General features: G+C 36.5%; 1 non-coding gene across 1 annotated transcript; it reads left to right on the top strand.

Moving 5' to 3' along the window:
- The first annotated feature begins 19,787 nt into the window (after nt 1-19,787).
- LOC115896161 lies at nt 19,788-19,849 on the top strand. The gene has a single exon (XR_004056103.1). It is a non-coding gene; the product is annotated as a U7 small nuclear RNA (small nuclear RNA).
- The last annotated feature ends 518 nt before the right edge of the window (nt 19,850-20,367 follow it).

The raw sequence follows: 20,367 nt of genomic DNA, 5'->3' as shown, positions 1-20,367 counted from the left end.
GGAATAACAACTTTAGATACTAATTAGTTTGTTTAACAAAAAACCTAGTTTTTCTTAACTATCTTTTGATACAGCCTAGTATGGAACATTACTGACACACAGCATGTCCATGATACATTACTGGGTAAAAAGCTAGCTAGACATACTCTGTACTGCACAATCCAATTTCGACCCCCCAAGATAATAACAACACAGCCATACATGAGTCTATATGATACATGTGCACGTGTGCATAAAGATGGATGTATATATTTTAAAAGGCTTCACTGGACCACTGGAAAGATACATATCAAACTGATAAAAGTGACTAGCTCAAGTAGGAGCAGAAAGAGTAGAGGTGTTGTGATGGGGAAAATCTATATATACATTAAATCTATGTATACTTTGGTATCATTTCAAATGTCTACAATGAAAAAATTTTGTTTTTGAAATTTAAAATAGATGTTTAAAATCAATGTCTTCAGCTTAGGAAACAGAGGAAGACCTTATCTCTGCAAATTTCTTTAAAAAAAATTAGCAGGACATGGTGGCATGTGCTTGTAGTCCCAGCTACTTGGAGTGCTGAGGTAGGAAAATTGCTTGAGCCCCGGGAGGTCAAGGCTGCAGTGAGCCAGGATCCCACCACTGCACTCCAGCCTGAGTGACAGAGCAAGATCCTATTTCAAAAGAAAAAAAAGAAATCACTGTCCTTATTATATGAATCCCCCAGCTTCTAGGCTACAGAAGCTGAAAGGTGGCATTGATGAGTAAAAGGGGCTGGGAGTAACACCAAGACAGCGAAGTACCTCATGTGGCTGCTACAGGTTTCATCTCTCCCTTCTCCACTCAAGTTTTTACCAGGTTTCCACCATGAAGAAAGTAAGAAAAGAAGGAAAACAACACTGTGAGTGCTAGCTACACTCACGGGCCAAGGAATGCCCCAAAGGCCAAGAGGTGAAGGATTGCTCAATACTTTATGAAAACTCCTCCCATTGTTGAAAATAAAAACCTACTTGGCCACCAGCTCTTGCTCCCTGAAGTACTTCATAATCCTGAGAACATGATAGAGGATTATGAATGGTAAAAACTCCAAAGACCTCAAGAAACCTGATGGGTCATTGAACATTATTTGAAAAATAATGGTGGCCAGGCGCGGTGGCTCAAGCCTGTAATCCCAGCACTTTGGGAGGCCGAGGCAGGCGGATCACGAGGTCAGGAGATCGAGACCATCCTGGCTAACACAGTGAAACCCTGTCTCTACTAAAAAAATACAAAAAACTAGCTGGGCGCGTTGGCGGGCGCCTGTAGTCCCAGCTACTTGGGAGGCTGAGGCAGGAGAATGGCGTGAACCCAGGAGGTGGAGCTTGCAGTGAGCTGAGATCCGGCCACTGCACTCCAGCCTGGGTGACAGAGCGAGACTCCGTCTCAAAAAAAAAAAAAGAAAAAGAAAAAAGAAAAAAGAAAAATAATGGCAGTTAAGCTGCAACTATATATTAAGACTTAATAACTAACTTCAACCTCACTAATCACCACGATTTTATTGACGAAAATCTTAGACAGAAAATCAATGTTCTTGTTCAAGGCAGAGAGTTTGTTTAATTAGAATCAGCATTTAATAAGGGATAAACATTAATGTCTTACCCAGGACCATCACTTTTTAAAAGCCAAACCAAATGAGTTGATTGCATTAACTTCCCTTGCCAACAACAACAAACACCCAAAGAGGGACATCTTTGTCATAAGCATCTTTATCATTGAAGAGCTGAGCCTTTTCTCTGGAATAGTTTAGAGTGTCCCTGTACTCAGTGGCAAAGCCCAGAGGTATATTTGCAAAGCATTTACCTCTCCTCACTCAGGCATGCGCTATTGCATCCAGAGCACAGCATTCCTCACTCCACCAGAAACAGAGGCCAATAATGTGGCCAGAGGAGATGTCTCAAGAGTTCATATTTGCCCTATGAATATAAATGAAATTGGCAAATATTTTAAGAGAAATAAATTCTTAACTGAGGTGCCAGGAAGAAAAGGCAAACCAGACTCTGTGAAGGCATTTACAAAGTGGGCAAGTTTGCATAAAGCAGTGTCAAACACCAAGATAAAATGGCTTTGCCCCTTGGAGGCTGCAGTAACTAAGAGAACTGGGAAGGACTTAGCAGCCACTTAGGTGTTATTCTGGAGAGTTCCCTGCAGAGAGGCCCTTCTGCCACTGCAGCTATGATAACTCTGACACTGTGAATGTTTGAAGTCCTGGATCTATCAGGAAATTTCCGAAAACCTCTGGAGCAAATATATTCACTTTGGCACTTTATAAAGAAGCTATAGCCAATATGCATCTAAGCAACCATGCTGCGAATAAAAGGCCAAGGTCAATGCAACACAAGCTAGAATTATCCATAAGCAAAGAAAAAGAAATGGAGGTTTTGTTTACACAACAATGTGGAATGATAATTCCTCATTTTGTGACTGATATGACTAGTTTTAATACATACATGTCTCCAAGAGCCAAATTAACTATACATTTTCCAGTTCCTTGTATCACTTTGCAGTATGCAAGCCAATGTCTAAAAGACAGCAAGCTAATTTATGTATCCTTCCCTTGCCAAGTGTGATTAATTGATGTAATATGTCAATTCCCTTTATGCAAATGTTAAAAATGCATCTTCATTTCTATCCATATATATTGTAGATAAATGCTTTCAGAGGGAATGATCTCACTGGGGCAGTCGTGGGCAGTAGTTTCTTCACAGTTAAATTTAGGAGATATTTATTGTACTTACTACTCAAAAGGCTCTGTGCTTTGTGCTATGGAGGACATAAACTCTTCCTTACTCTCAAAAAGCTTAAAATCTAGCAAGAAAGATCAGCTTTGCTCCCTACAAATCTGTCCTCTGCAGCCTCTTGTCTTCTTGATCCCAGTAAATGGAGCTACTATCTACTATATCACTGAAGCCAAAAATCTAAAAGTCATCCTTTATGCCCTCTTCTTCACTCTCTACATCCCTTTTCTCAGCAAATCTTTTAGATTCTAACTCCAAAATATATCATGGATCTGCCTTCTGTCACCTTCTCTATAACCACTCGTTTCATTTTGATTTCTAAGAAACACAGTTACCCCAAAAGTTAGCTGCATGAAATAATCTTTAAAAAAGTGCTCACAGATTCTGTGAATTAGGAATTCAGACAGGGTACTATAGTTTGTGTTTGTTCATGATGCCCAAGCTTTAGCTGGAAGACCTGAAGGCTGAAGGCAGAGACAATCTGCAGGCAGAATCACTTGCATGCCTGCAGAATGACACTGCCTGAGGGCTAGGGGTCTCACTTCCTTTTCATATGGGTCTCTCCACATGAGTCCCTCCAAATGGCCTCTTCGCACAAGATAATTTGGGCTTCCTTACAGCATGGTGGCTAACTGCCCATAGCATGAATGCCCCCCAAAGAGAGATAGCAAGGAGGAAGTTGTATCCTTTTTATTGTCTAGCCAATGAAGTGACAGTATCAAGTTTACCCCACTCTATTGTTTGGAGCAGTTGTAAGCCATTATTCAGTTTAAGTGGAGAGAATATCAACTCCACCTCCCCATGGAAGGATGATCAAAGCCATGTAATGGAAGGTAATGTCTGGTCGCTTATCTGGACTATTGCAACTTCCTTCTAATGAATCTTCCCCACTCTACCCAATCTCAAAATCCATTTTCCCCTCGAAAGGCAGTGATCATTATTTTTATATTACCATATTTAAAACAGAAATGTCCCTCTTCATCTAGAGCCTATAGATGGATTCCCATTGCACTTACAAAAAAATCCAAATTTCCTTTTTTTTTTTTTTTTTTTTTGAGACGGAGTCTCGCTGTGTCGCCCAGGCTGGAGTGCAGTGGCGAGATCTCGGCTCACTGCAGGCTCCGCCTCCCGGGTTCCCGCCATTCTCCCACCTCAGCCTCCGAGTAGCTGGGACTACAGGCGCCCGCCACCGCGCCTGGCTAGTTTTTTGTATTTTTAGTAGAGACGGGGTTTCACCGGGTTAGCCAGGATGGTCTCGATCTCCTGACCTCGTGATCCGCCCGCCTCGGCCTCCCAAAGTGCTGGGATTACAGGCTTGAGCCACTGCGCCCGGCCCCAAATTTCTTACTGTGGACCCCAAGCCCCTAAATATCTCCCTCCTGGTTGCTTTAGACAAAAATCATCATTTATTTCCTCTTTACTCCTCCTGGGCTTTTGTATATTTTTGCCTCTGCTTGAAACGCTCTTCCTCTGCTCCTTCCATAACTGTACCTTCTGATCCCTACCTCTTACCTTCAATTTCATCTTCTCAGGGAGGCCTTCCTTGACCAAGTAGCTAAAGTTCCTCAGCCTCAGTGATAGCTCTAATTTGTTTGGTTGGGGGATTTTTTTTGCAGCATTTCTTACAATAAAATTTCATTATTTATTTGCTTCTTTTCTTCTCTCTCCTCTCGCTCCCTTTTTCTATGTTTTGGTCTATCTGTACCACTAAAATATAGGATCTCTGAATTGTTCACTATCATAGTCTAACACCAGCATTTTGCCTAGCACATAGTGGGTGCTTAAGAAATATCTGTGAGATGAAAAACAATACACCATGGAATACTATGCAGCCATAAAAAAGGATGAGTTTGCGTCCTTTGTAGGGACATGGATGCAGCTGGAAACCATCATTCTTAGCAAACTATCACAAGAACAGAAAACCAAACACCGCATGTTCTCACTCATAGGTGGGAACTGAACAATGAGATCACTTGGACTCGGGAAGGGGAACATCACACACCGGGGCCTATCATGGGGAGAGGGGAGAGGAGAGGGATTGCATTGGGAGTTATAACTGATATAAATGATGAATTGATGGGTGCTGACGAGTTGATGGGTGCAGCACACCAACATGGCACAAGTATACATATGTAACAAACCTGCACGTTATGCACATGTACCCTAGAACTTAAAGTATAATTTAAAAAAAGAAAGAAAAACAATATAAGTATATTTTCTAATAATTATAGAAGAATCTATAATGTGACTAAATGTATAAAATTTAAAGTCAGATAGATTACATTTAACCAGAAGGATCAGAAAAGGTTTATGAAGACAAGTTTGAATTGGGTTTTAAAGTGTGTACATAAGAAGAGAAAGATATTATGATAGAGACAGAGAGTTATTCAGGTAAGAAAAGCAGAGACTGTTAAGGGAAATTCAATGAAGCAAGAGTAGACAGAAAATAGGGTGTTTAAGAAGTTAGTGAAGGAAAGAATAGCAAGGTAGTATGAAGCCAGACAATGAATGACCTTCAATGCTATATTTAGGGATTTTGACATTATTCTGTAAATAGTAAGGCCTTATTTAATGGTTTAGAGCAGAGACTGAGATATGAGGTGAGTTGTACTAAAAGACCATCCTGGCAATAGTGTGTAAGATAAACTGTATAGGATGAAATGGATTAGATATTGGGTAGAGGTTTTCTTCCTATATATATTATCTGCCAAAGGTCTAGATTTTTCTCCATAACTTTTAGCTAAAACCCAATCCAGAAACATGAGGCAATTATTCTAGCACACAAACTTGAAATATGACACCTTTTCTACTTTTTGCTAGCAGAGATAAGGGATATCCGCAAATGGATCCTTATTTACCCTGGAATTTACCAACCAACTACTAAAACTCCTCCTGTCTAACATGGATAGGCTTGGATTCCAAGTGTTAACATTATGATTTGTCAGCTTTCCTCTTAGATGATAGCATCATTTGCTGTATTAGTCCATTTTCACACTGCTATAAAGATACTACCCCAGACTGGGTAAAGGAAAGAGGTTTTATTGACTCATGCGGCTGGGGAGACCTCAGGAAACTTACAATCATGGCAGAAGGGGAAGCAAACTCAGACCTTCTCACATGGCAGCAGGAGAGAGAGAACTGCTGAGCGAAGGGGGATGAGCCCATCAGCTCTCAGGAAAACTCACTCACTATCAGGAGAACAGCATGAGAGAAACCATCCCCATGGTTCAGTTACCTCCACTTGGCCTCTCCCTTGACACGTGGGGATTATGGGGATTGTGGAGATCACAATTCAAGACGAGTTTGGATGGGGACACAAAGCCTAACCATGTCATTTGCCTAAATAAAACATGGATTCAGGAACATTATTTCCCTCAAATTCCAGGTTTTAGGCCTAAGTGGAGGAAAAACAATGTGATTAAAAATAAGGGAAATGCTGACCATTACAACAATTGAGATAAAAATCTCTAAATGCAGAAACCATTTGTGAAAGGAAAATAAATCGCAGGACCCCCAAATCACTAAGCCAAGGGAAAGGTCAAGCAGAGAACTGCGTCAGGCAAACCTGCCTCCCATTTCATTGCTAAATAAGAAAGCTACAAAGATTTTTAAAAAGCTTCATACCTCCCTCACAATTTGTCCACAAGGAAATTCTTTGCAGACAAGGGACAGACAGAACTCAAAGTCATTCCTTTGCTCACGTGAGACAAAGGCACATCTGATGGCTTCCTCTGCCCTCTTGTTTCACTAAGCCAGACTAGGGCATAAGTGGCTATTCCTCTACCCACTTTTCACATTAAATTGTGCATTCAGCTAATCAGAGACTCAAAAGAATGCAAAAGGTTGTCACTTATCTACCTATGACCCAGAGGCCCCTCCCTGCTTGAATTGTCCCGCCTTTCTGGACCCAATCAACGTACATCTTACACAAATTGATTGATGTCTCATGTCTCCCTAAAATGTATACCACCAAGCTGTGCCCCACCACCTTGCGCACATGTCATCAGGACCTGCTGAGGCTGTGTCTCCTGCACATCCTTAACCATGGCAAAATTGAGATCTGTCTCAGACACTTTGGGTTCACACATTCATTCATAAGTTACCAAGTTCAGGGAATAGCAATTTGTTACTTCTCATTCTGACTAAGCTTTCCAAGCAATACAGGTAGCACTCCTTCCCAAAAATGACCCTTAAGTTTTTTCTGTCATGGTTTCCAATGTAAAAGCCACCTCACTTTTGTCAAATCTGTTTACCTGACAGCAGGAGACCTGAAGGCTTGGAGCAGTAATGGTAATGCCACAGCTATGGATTACCTCAATCAGTAGGATTTTGCCCCATGGTGCTCTTTTCTGAGGATGGATAAAAATTCAAGAGGATAATAGCTAGTTAAATATAAGCACAATATCAAATTTGTCAAGAGCAATCCATGAACAAAAGCCTGTTGTTGATCTTTTAATATTTAGACCATTTCTGTGTATTGTCACCCTTTGGGTGGATATATTTAGTGTCTTTGCCTATTGACCCCTTTATAGCTGTTGCTGCACTTGCTTTTACCCATAGGTAAGCTCAGAGCATCACAAGGGAGCCACTAATATCTAACAAATTGGCTACCAAATTTTATAAATAACTTTTGTTGGAGAAAATCATTTTAGAACTATCTCCTGAGAGAGGGTTTCCTCCATATTTCTTACCAGTCGATTATTTAGATAATACATTTGGTTTTCAATGCCCCATGTTCTGATAAACAAGGTGCTAACCTCCTGGCTTTTGGTTCGACATGAATATTTTAGAAACACAGAAAAAAAAAAAAGAACCTGATTAAGTTAGCACGTGGCATTTAAATTGAAGTATAAAAACTGCCTACGAATGTGTTGAGTTTAACAAATGCCTTATTACTTTTAAAAACTCGCAAAACCTGGAGTATAATAAATTCTAGTGGGAGGCCCTGGATTTGGCAGTGAGGACTAATAATTATGGCAGATTTTGGAACACAGTTGCTGACAGCATGGCTCTGGGTAAGGTTTCTCTGTGAGCCCAGATCTCTATTGGCATGTGGCAAGCTCATTCTCACAGCTCTCTGCCCCCAAGGCACCCCACACATCACTATCATGGCACAATTATAGCACATTGTTTTATAACTCTTTATTTGTCCATCTTTCCCACTAGACTGTGAACTCTTTGAAGCCAGATTTTCTTCCCATTTTCATCTTATTGGGCTCTGTAGTCCTAGTAACTAGCATAAGTTTGACCCATAGAAAAAAATTATCCAAAATTCATCATGTATATGTATTTTTTTAATAACATGGACAATTGTCCCTAAAACTATAACCAAACTGCTTTTTCTAGGCGAGATCAATAACATCTTCAGTCATTATTCATCTTTACTAAGCATTCAGTTAAATAAGGACCCAGGAAAAATCTTTTACCTTCAGGGTTATATAAATTTAGGTGGATTTTAATCCTTGCCAATCCTTGCCAATCGCTGCAATCTATTCCTCAGGCAATACATTTTGTGATCATTCAATGTGTCTTACTCTTTAAAATCTTTAGATTCTATATATTTTCTGAATAGTACCTGAATGGATTACTATGTTTTCCTCTTCTTGGAAAAGGAAATGAAATACTTTGAAGGCATCAAAAAAATTAGAGAACTATATAATGTACTCACTCACTACCCAGGTTTATGAAATCTTAACACTAGGTCACACTTGCTTCTTTATTACTTTTGAGAAGTCGAACACTATATATATAAAATCGAAGGTCATCGTGTACCTTTCCTGGTGACTTCTTCCTCTCCTTAACATCCTGTAGATGTTTTTATACTTTTCTTATGTGCTTCTGTTCCTTAAGCATTGTAGATTACTACTTTGCAGGTTTAAATCTCCAAATTAATGATATAACATTTCATATATACTTATGTAATTCACACTAATTGTTAATTTATTTATTTATTCAACTAACATCTATTGACCTTCTACTGTAGGTCAACCAAAGTGCTGAAGATACAGCAGTAAACATCACCAGTAAACTGCCCTCATAGCACATTCAAGAAGGAAGAGGCAGCAAATGAACAAATAAGTGACACTTAACCTAATATGTCAGATGGTGACAGATATTACAGAGAAGAATCAGACAAAATGAAGGAGATCATACTACTTAAAGAGGGGATGTGTTATCCAATGCTTGTTATTATGTAGAGTTTTCAGGAAAGACTTTATTGATAAGGAGACACTGGAGCACAATTTGAAAGCCAAGAGTGTGAGCCAAGAAGACAACAAAGGGAAGAAAATTCCAGACAGAGGGCCCATCAGGTGCAAAGGCCCTGAGGTAGAAAATGGACTGGGATGGTTGACAATGACAATGATATGTTGTATTTGGAGTAAGGAGCTATGTCATAAAAGGACTTGTAGCCATTGAAAGGACATGGCTCTTACTTTGAGTGAAGTGGACAACCTTTGAATGATTTTGAAGAGAGAAGTGATATAATACTACTTACATTATATTTGTTTTAGTCTGGCTGCTATGTAGAAAACAGACCATAGAAGCTGCAATGGCGAAAGCAGGAAGACCCAGTTAGGAGGCCATTTCATAATTCAAGTTGAAATGCTGGTGGCTGGTAAGAAGTGGTCAGATTCTGGATATGTTTTTAAAGAAGACCTGGCAAAAGTTGGTGATGATTGGATGTAAGATTTGGAAAATAGAGGAGTCAAGGATTACTCCAAGGTTTGAGATTTGAACAACTGGAAAGAGAGTTATTAATAACTGTGATGGGGAAGATTGGGAGAAAAGTCGGACCCAGAGAGAAAAACTTCCAGATTGATTTTAGTCATGTTGCATTAGATATATGTGTCTGTTAAACAGTCAGGAGTGTTCAGTGATATATATCTGGAGTTCTGGATTTCAGGGGGAGGTCCAATAAAAATATGCAAAACTGATAAAGCTGGGATTTGGCCCTAATGTGTATGCAAAACCATGAGACTTGATGAGATAACCAAAGAAGGAGGTATGGATAGAAAAGAGAAAAGAAAAGGCTAAGAATGAATCCCTGGCATATCCCAATGTTTACAGTTTAGGGAGATAAGAAAGAATCAAGACAAGATCTCTAGGAATAAAAAGAAATATGTAAGGTTATATGAAAGGAACTTGCCAGAAAAAAATAAAAGAAATGAATGACACACCAAGCTCTTGGATCAAAAAACTCAACGTTACAAAGATATTAATTCTCTGTAAGTTAATTTATAAATGTAATGGGTTGCTGATAGAAAGTACCAATGAGATCTTTGCGGCACTAGACACCTATGCTATCTTTGTGTGGAAAAATAGACAAGAATAGTGAAGGAACTCTCAAAAAAAGGTGGGGGGGCAATACTGAAGGAATTAGCCTGATTAGATATTAAAATCTGCTTGAAGCCTCAACCCCTAAATTGAAACAATGTGTTACTGGTACATAAATAGACAAATAAATCAATATATAGAAATAAGGAAATCCAGAAGTAGCCTAAAGTTGGCCTTTAAAAGATGGAATACTCAAAAAAGATGGAATAACCTGGTAGCTATCTGGAAAAATAAAATAAAATTGGATTGAAGCCTTATACCATATTCTAAGCATAAGTTCTAAGAGGTCCAGAGATTTAAATGTTTTAAATAACAGCTCAATAAAAGCACCAGAAGAAAAATTGGAGAAATTGTTTTATAATTTGAGTGGGGCCAATTCTTCTAACCAAGATATAATATCAACAAGTTACAAAACAAAAAGAAACGTCTGCACGGCAGGGAAAAAAAAGTATAAACAAAGTAATAGCAACAGCAAAAGTAAAAATTATGTCACAGACAGAATGGCTATTGGAGCTTCATTTATAGCTCAAATACTTAAAGAGTTCCTAGAAATTGATAATAGCAATAACCCAGTTTTTTTTAAACAGCAAACGAGAAAAACAAATAATTTGCAGGAAAATAAATACAAAATTTTAAACATATAAAGAAATATTCGACTTCAGCTAGAAAAATGCAAGTTAAAACTAGTTGCCGTTTTCTACCTACAAGAATTTTAAAAAATCAAAATTTCATGATAGGACTTCTTGGAGAGGTGATGGGGAAGCAGGTACTCTCATACATTGCTAGAAGTTTAAACTGTCATGATCCCTTGGAAAAGAAATTTGTCAATATCTAAAAAAAAATTAAATGCCTTTTTTCTTTGACCTAGGAATTCTGCTTCTGGAAATTAATTCACATATCCTTACACACATACAAAATAGTATATACATAAGGTCATTTATTGCAGCATTGTAAATGCAAAAGTATGGAAACAATTGAAATGTTCATCAATAGAAAAGTGGTAAAATAAATTAACTAGACACTTGTTAAAAGATAATTGAAAAGCTGTTATGTGCTGATATGAAATGGCCTCCAAAACACATCATTAACTGAAAAAAAGAATTATGCAGCAGTCAGCATAATATTCTACATTTATGTAGAAAATAGAGGAAAATAAGAATATTTATTTGCAGTTTAATGTGTTATACAAATAAACTGAACTAACACACAAGAAAGAAATAAGAGTTGAGAAAAGAGAGTGCAAATTGTGTAGAAGAGAGATTGGGGTAGATGGAAGAGTTTTCACTGCATATAGAATCTTTATATTTTAAACTTTCTAAAATATGAGTCTATTATCTATTGAAACTATTTAATTAATAAAAGAAGAATTGAAATTTGCAAATAATATTTTTGGAGGCATATATTATTGATAGAATAAGAATTTAGAAAGATTAAGCAAGAGAATGGTAGGAGAATTGGAAACATTAAGTATAATCAACTCTTCAAAGAGTTCTACTATAAAGGAAATGGAATAGTAGCTGGAAGGGAGTATAAGACAGGACAAGGTATAGCAAGTTGTATGCTTATGGGAATAATCCAGTTGAAATAATAAATTTGGTCATGCAGATAAGAGAGAAATTCTTAAGAGTGATGTGCTATAGTGGGTGAGAAGAAATGGGACCTAGTGTACAAATCGTGATTAACATTATGTTTTTGATATTTATCCATGTTGATGGACATAGCCCTCGTTCTTGTTCATTCATTGTACTGAATGTACAGCTTCTTTATATAAATATACCACTATAGTATTTATCCATTCTTCTACTGAAAGACATTTGGGTTTCTTCCAGTTATTTACCATCATAAATGATATTGTTAAGAATATTCTTGTATGTGTCTTTTGCAGCATTCATACTAAATCCCTAGGGTTTATATTTTGGGAGCACAATTGCTGGATTATCTACCATGAGCATCATCAGTGTCCTTGATAATGTCAAATTATTCATTATTCTCCAAATTGGCTGTAGCAATTTACCCTCCTCCGCCTCCTCCTCCTCCTCCTCCTCTTTCTTCTTCTTCTTCTTCTTCCTTTTTCTTTTTCTTTTTTTTTCTTTTTCTTTTATAGAAACAGTGTCTAGCTCTGTCATCCAGGCTGGAGTGCAGTGGCCTGACCTTGGTTCACTGCAGCCTCAATCTCAGGTTCAAGCAATCCTCCCACCTCAACCTCCTGAGTAGCTGAAACTACAGGCACATGCCACCACATTCAGCTAATTTTTGTACTTTTTGTAGAGATGGAGTCTCACTATTGCTGCCCAGGCTGGTCTCAAACTCCTGGGTTCAAGTAATTCTCCCTCCTTGGCCTCCCAAAAAGCAGGGATTGCAGGTGCGAGCACCGCCCCCTGGCTGTAATTTATATTCATAGCAGGTAGTTTGTTGATTTTCTATTGCTCTACACCCCTCCCTACACTTTGAATTTTGACAATCTCATGAGCATGAAATAGTATCTCCTTGTAGTTTCAATTTACATTTACCTGATCACTAATAAGTTTGACTATCTTTTCTAATAGTTATTGGAAATTTAAGTGTCCTATTCTTTGAAATGCTAAACCACATATTTGCCCATTTTTCAATTTATTTGTCTTTTTCTTACTTATTTTTAGTATTTCTCTATATATTTTAACACCAATTCTATAACATAATATCTAACATTATTAAGTGCTTATAATATGCCTGACCTTGTTTTGGGCACCTTATGTTAATTAACCCATTTGATCTTTATAACAGCCCTAAAAGATGGGGAGATTTATTAGCTCCAGTTTGTATACAGGGAACCGAGCACACAGACGTGACATTCCTTGCCCAAAGTTGTCCAGGTTATAAGTGGTTAAATCTGGATTGAACTCTGATAATTTAGTTCCAAAGAATATTTCTGTTTCTCAATCCTGCTTTCATTTTGTATACTGAAAATATCTCCAGCTCTGGCATGCCTTTCTATTTTGTTTATGGTATCTGTTCATATGCAGACTTTTTCCTTTTTGTGTTTTTATTTTTTTAACTTACTCAGATCTATCAATGTCTTCCTTATTTTTAAAAAATCGTTCCATTATCTTAGGATCATGATGACATTAATACTTATTTTTTTTTAAAGTTTTCAAGTTTTTCCTTGGACATTTTGGTCCGATTCCCTGCCCCACCTTAGGATTAATCTCTTCTCTTTCTATGTGGGTTGATGTAGGGTTCTATCATTATTTCTATATTCTCTGTGAATTATGAATTTCTCCATCAGCATTTATTGCTTAGTCCACTGGCTTATAAAGTCACCTCTGTCATATATCAATATAAGGATTATTTTTCTGGCTCTCTGTTCTGCTATCTTTGTCTGTCTGCTTCTGCATAATACACACTGTCTTAATTTCCAAAGTTTTCCAAGTTTTGTTTTCTACTAGGACTTGCCCCTCCCAACTTGTTCTTCCTTAGATTTTCCTTACTGTTTTTGGCCTCTTGCTATTCTATATTAACTTTAGAAACCGCTGGTTTAGTTCCATGAAACACTCTACTTAGATTTTTGTTGAACTAGCATTGAAATATATTGATTACTTGCCTAGAATTTATATTTCTGCAATATTGAGTCTACATTTAAATTGACACCATGTATTGTTCCTTTACATACTAGCTTCTTTTATGTTTTTAAGAATTTTTGTAATTCCTACATAAATTCTTAGATATTTTTGTGATATTCAGTATTACATGCCTTTAATATTTTGTAGCTTAAAAATGAGTTTTTTCTATTATATTGTCTAAAGGGTTATTGTAAAAGAAAGCAATTGAGTTGAGTATGTTGGGTTCATATCTAACAATTTAGTATTCATATTAGTTGTAATAGTGTGCATATTATCTAAATATATGATAATTATATTGCCTGAGAAAAAATATTTTATCTTTTCCTTTTTTTTTGAGGCAGAGTCTCCCTCTGTTACCCAAGCTGGAGTGCAGTGGTGAAAACATGGCTCACTGTAGCTTCAACCTCCCAAGTGAGCCTTGACCTCCCAGACTCAAGTAATCCTCCCACCTCAGCCTCCTGAGTAGCTTGGATCACAGGCACATACCACCACCACACTCAGCTAATTTTTTGTATTATTTTATAAAGACAGCACTTCAACATGCTGCCAGGCTGGTCTTGACCTCCTGGGATCAAATGATCCACCAGTCTCAGCCTCTCAAACTGCTAGGATTACAGGTATGAAGCAATGCTCCCGCCCCCAACCTACAGGTATGAAGCAATGCTCCCGCCCCCAACCTGTCTCTTCCTTTTTAATTCTTACCATTCTTACTTCTTTGTTTTGCCCTATTATAATGACTGGGATGTTAGGACAACATTGAATAGAAATGTTGAGTGCAAGCATTATTATTTGCTTCCTAAATGAGAATGCTTCTAGAAGCTTAACATTGAGTATAATGTTTGCTACAAATTTCTAAACATGTATTTTCACATCAAAATCTACTTTGTCAGAAATTAAACTGTATAAAGCTTCACTTTATTCTTGCTTTGTAAAGCATTTTTATCATGAATTAGTGTTAAATGTTATCAATTTATTTCTTTTGGATTAATTGATATAATATGTATTACATTACTATGTTCTGCCAATGTTATATCTTCTTTCCTTTCACGGAACACTCAGCCATAATATGTTTTTAATACATTTTAATTTGCCAATTTTTAATTTATGTTTTTACATCTATATTGTTAAATGACATTGGTTAATAATTTATTTTATTGTACTGATCTTATTGTGTACTTTATTATCTTTATCAAGGTTATATTTACCTTGTCTCTTTTTCAGTTCTCTGGAGTAGTCTATTAAAAGTGAGAATTATTGTTATATGAAAGCCTGGTAAAGCTCATTTATAAAACAATGCAAATGAACCCGTGGAGGCAGTATTTGATTCTTAGTTGCTATTAGTTTATTCATTTTTTTCTATTCTTCAGTTAGATTTGGTCACTGACAATAATATTAACAAAATAATAGAAAATATTTATGAAGCACTTAATATTTGTCTGGTAGTGCTCTATGCATGTTACAACCATTCTTATTTTTATTTTTATATCAACTCTATGAGGTGTTATGATTTTCCACATTTTCAAATGGAAAAGTTGAGAATTTAATTAATTTGCTCCAGATCACACCATGAGTAAGGAGTAAGCTGAGATTCAGGCCCAGGAAATATGACACAGAAGCTACACTTTTAATCATTATACTATGCTGCTTCTAAAGAAAAACAATAACAAACATTTTTTCTAGAAAATTATTTCTTTCCCTAAATATTCTAATTTACTGAAATAAGATTGTTCATGATATTTTCTTAGGAGTTTTAAGGCTCAAATGCATTTGCACTTGCCCCACTTCCATTCCTAATCTTGTTGATTTGTGTCTATTTTTTAAGATCAGTATTGATTGAAGTTTGTGGAATTTATTCATCTTTTTAAACAACCAGCTTCTGGGTTTGCTGATACTTGGTATTCTTTGCTTTCCATTTTATTAAAATGTGCTCTTATCTTTACTATTTCCTTCCCCCAACTTTCTTTCATTTATTATGTGGTTCTCTTTGTTTCATCTTAAATTGAAAGTTTAACTCCTTTATTTTTTACTCTTATTTTTTAAATAAATGTACTTAAAGCTGTACATTAATTATAAATATGGATTAAACTGGGTCACAAATGTTTTGATATGTAGCTTTATTGTCATTAACTGTAATTATTTTCTAATATCTATTTTATTTCATTCCTTAACCAATAAGTATATGATTAAGTTAGTAAATTTATGTGGGTTGTGGGAGATACTTTTTACTATTGTTTTCTAGTGATCAGAGAAGGTAGCATACTAGCTTTTCTTGAAATTATGTTGTGACTGGTATTTTTAAGTAGTATATAATCAATTTTTTATAAATGCTCCATTTGTACTTGAAAAAATATGTATTCCCTGTTGTGAGACATTTTAATAAATTTATTACATCAAACCTATTAATTGTATCTTTTTTTTTTCAGACAGGGTCTCACTCTGTTGCCTAGGCTGGAGTGCAGTGGCACAATCATGGCTCACTGTGGCCTCGAACTCCCAGGCCCAAAAGATCCTCCTACCTCAGCCCTCCAAGTAGCTGGGACTTCAGGCGTATGCCACCATGCTTGGATAATTTTCATAATTTTTGTAGAGAGAGGGTTTCCCCATGTTGCCCAGTCTGGTTTCAAACCCCTGGGCTCAAGCAATCTGCTCACCTCAGCCTCCTAAAGTGCTGGGATTACAGGTGTGAACAACTGTGCCTGGTCATAATTGTACTTTCTTGTACAAGCCTTTTTTGTAGACATGTGTTTTCATTTCCTTTGGGTAAATACCTAAGAGTATAATTTCTGTGTCATAGGATATTTGTGTGTTTAGCTTTATAATAAACTGCCATTAGTTTTCCAATGTGGCTGCACCATTTTGTATTCCCAAAAGCAATGTGTGAGATTTCTTGCACTATATCCTCATCAATACCACTTGTTGTCAATCTTTTTACTTTTAGTTAGTTGCAGTTCATTGAATTTTTTTTTCTAACTAATGATAAGGAACATCTTTTCATATGCTTATTGGTCATTTGTATATCTTCTTAAACATCTGTTGGAGTCTTTTGCCTTTTTTTGTTTTTGTTTTGTTTTTTTGAGACAGAGTTTCACTCTTATTGCCCAGGCTGGAGTGCAGTGGCACGATCTTGGCTCACTGCAACCTCAGTCTACCAGATTCAAGCAATTCTCCTGTCTCAGCCTCCCTAAGTAGCTGGAATTACAGGTACCCACCACCATGCCCAGCTAATTTTTTTTGTATTTTTAGTAGAGACGGGGTTTCACCATGTTGGCCAGGCTGGTCTTGAACTCTTGACCTCAGGTGATCCACCCGCCTTGGCCTCACAAAGTGCTAAGATTGCAGGCATGAGCCACAGCGCCCGGCCTTGCCCATTTTTTAATTGGGTTATATATTGTATTGTAAGAGACCTTCACACATTCAGCACAGATATTCTCTTCTCCCAGTGTGTGGTGGCATTTTGATTGTCTTAATTATGTCTTTTGATGACCAAAAGTTTTTAGGTTTTATATAATATTGTTTGTAAGTGTTGACAAATCTTCGTCTACCATTAGCTTGCAAATTTTTCTTCTAGAAATTTTATAGTTTTAATTTTTACATGTATATCTGAGATTAATTTTGAATAAATTTTGTGGTGAGGCAGTTAATTATAGGAAGTCCTCCTAGTGTCTCTCTACAACGTGCAGCATGGGGAATCTAATTTCCTTGAACTTTGAGCTATCTCACAAACAAAGTATGCAGAAAATAACTTCTTACACAGACATAGATCAGAAACATCAAAACTATAATATTAGATAATGCAGTTGCCATAACTGCTGCATTTTCTTCCTAACATCACACTCAAATCTTGCTCTCTCAAAACCCCATTCAAATGCTACCTCTCCCACAAATTTTTTACATAAATGGATTAGAGAAGGAATGATACCTTCCTCTAAACTCCCAACACAGTTCATCCCTGTGTTTCTTCAGGAGCATAGCTCTTGCTGCCACATAGCAGAGTTATTTGTTATTTGTCTCATTTTGCCTACAGATGAAAAGCTCCTTGAGGGCAGTTCCCTTGTCTTATTTACTTTGTAATCTTGAGATCCTGGCAGAGGATTTGTTCTGTCTATTTTTTTGTGAGATGCATGGATATACTGGCAATTGATATTCTGTGGATGACAACAGCTGGTATTCTCTTGTTGGAAAACAAATCTTCATTTCATCCTGGATTTCACGACTCAACTTTACTGATATAACTAAATAAGAAAATAATTCAGTTTATCAAACACAAAGATAACATCTGAATATTTACAGTGAGCCGCTCATAGGTAATATTTAGGAACAAAAAGAAAATGGCCATATGGAGTCATATGAGTCAGCTTTTATAACATAGGAGTCAGCTTTTATAACACGTGAAGCTTTTATCTCCCTCTCACAAACATCCCATTGGTAATCATTGTAGTTAACAAGCACTAGTCTTAAAAATCATTTATTAGCAACCAAATAGTGTTTAAGTGTTCTATGCATACTATCTCTTCTTCAATCCTTATAGCAATCTGGTAAAGTAAATAGGATCATATCATAATTCCCATTTACTTCTGAGAAAAATTAACACTTAAACAGATTAAATAATACACCCACAGTCACAGAGCCAGTTAGTGGTAGAGTCTGGATTTAAACTCGGGGCATCTAATTCCAGAGTCTGTGCTCTTAACCATTACCCAAGAGGGCCTCCCATTATTGTCATGAAGCTAGCTGCCTGGCAAGCATGCCTGCTAAAATTAAGCCTGCAGAGCAATTATTCCATTATTTTAGTTTAATCACACATAAGATTTTAAATATCTGGTGCACATATTTGGGCTTCTACAAATAGTTTCTTCTTAAAATTTAATTCTTCAAAATTAAACTGATTGAAGTATACTTCAGTTATGTTACCTTCTCTAGTGAAAAAAAATAGCAAAAATTTTGTATAATACAATCCTGTAATGTAACATTTTTTGTGTGTGTTTAATTCTGAACTCTACTCCTTCCCTAAAACAATCCTGACACTTTTGTGGTATAAATTTCCCTTAAAGTTTGCCTTATCATGGGCTACACAGAGTTAGAGACTATTTTTCTTTGTGATTTTCAGACAGAAGGTATAACTCAGAGTGCAGAAGGTAGTGAGGTTGCTATCTCAAACTACAGGGTGAAGGTAGCCATCAAATATGTGTTTATTAGAAAAACTCTCTACTATCTTATTCCTGGAGCCTGTGGATCCAATGGAGAGAAGTAAGAGAAAGATAATTTCAAATTCGATATCCCAAGTTTGATAGATCTTTTTTTCTTATTGAACAAACAAACAAACAAAAAAACCAACAAAAAAAATAACCCGATGCTTTACATGACTTATTGTTAAGGGCATTTGAATTATTTGGGAAACTGTACACAGCTATAATTCAACAGTAGTTATATCTGAGTATATCACACCCACACACAAAATCCGTCTGAAGGAGAATGCAATTGCCTGTAATATGTATCTACTCTGTAAAGAGTTCTGGTGCTCCATTATGTCTCATTGCACATTTATGCCTTCTGCAATCAATGGGTTGCCTGTAATTATTGATTTTGATATAGTATATTCAGGTGATGGGAGAATTGCCCAAATCCAATGCATGACTTTATGAAGGTGTTAAACCATGAGAATAATACGTTTGTAGCTGCAACCAGTGGGGCCTATGAGAAGGGTTTAAAAGCCAGTCATATTTCACAAGACTCAACTTGCTACACAAGACACAAGAGATTTGTTTACAGATTTCAATGGGAATTTCTCCATAAGTCTGGTGAAACACGTAGTGTGTGGTTACACGGCAGCCCTAAATGTCAGGTGAGGGAAAATTTAATTATAACAGATGGCATTAACTATATAAAATTCAGGGGCTCTAGTTTATATATGAGTAAGCATGGAAGAATTGAGTGTTTGCCTGTATTGCCCCAGAACATGACTAGACTGTGTGAGATTATTGTAATAGGTTTCTAATCTAGGGCCAGGTTAGCGATTTAGAAGGTTATAGGTAATGACACCTTCTCAGTAGTTAACTAACAATATTCCTTCTGAATGCTTTTCATAATGGATGTCCCTAAATGTTACAGCTCTTGCAGAATTTTTCTAGTAGATTTTCTGTTTTTTATTGGGAAACCACACCCACTTCCCAACCAACTCTCCGAAAAAGAAAAAAAAAGAAAAAAAAAAAAAAACAGGAAAAGAAAAAGGTATCCCTAGGTAACACTGGTTTTTCATCTTTTTTTTTCTACTAAGCTAAATAGTTACTAACCTGAGTTCATTCATTATTGGCCCCACCATTCACCCCAGACCATTAACCATATTTGGGTTCATGTTGACTAGCCTAATACCACCATTGTGAATAGAAAATAAGCAATATAAGGAGAAAAGAGAAAAAAAAAATTTTCTAAAAGTCTACAGGCTTTAAATCCAAATTTCTGAAAATTTCCAATAAGTTTTATTTTTAAGCAATTAGAGTAATACATGCTTATTATAGACAAACTGGAAGCCAATTTAAAAAATTAAAAGAATATAAAAATCACACATAACTCCACCATCCAAAATAGATACTCTAATATTTTAGTGTATTTCCTTTTGCTTAATTTTAATAATTTTACATGGTCAAAATTACATAGGTTATAATGTTATGTCATTTAAA

The sequence above is a fragment of the Rhinopithecus roxellana genome, chromosome 2, assembly GCF_007565055.1.
Source record: "Rhinopithecus roxellana isolate Shanxi Qingling chromosome 2, ASM756505v1, whole genome shotgun sequence".
Classification (NCBI taxonomy): domain Eukaryota; kingdom Metazoa; phylum Chordata; class Mammalia; order Primates; family Cercopithecidae; genus Rhinopithecus; species Rhinopithecus roxellana.
The sequence above is the reverse complement of the archived record's forward strand: the minus strand, read 5'-3'. Positions and strand labels throughout refer to the sequence as shown.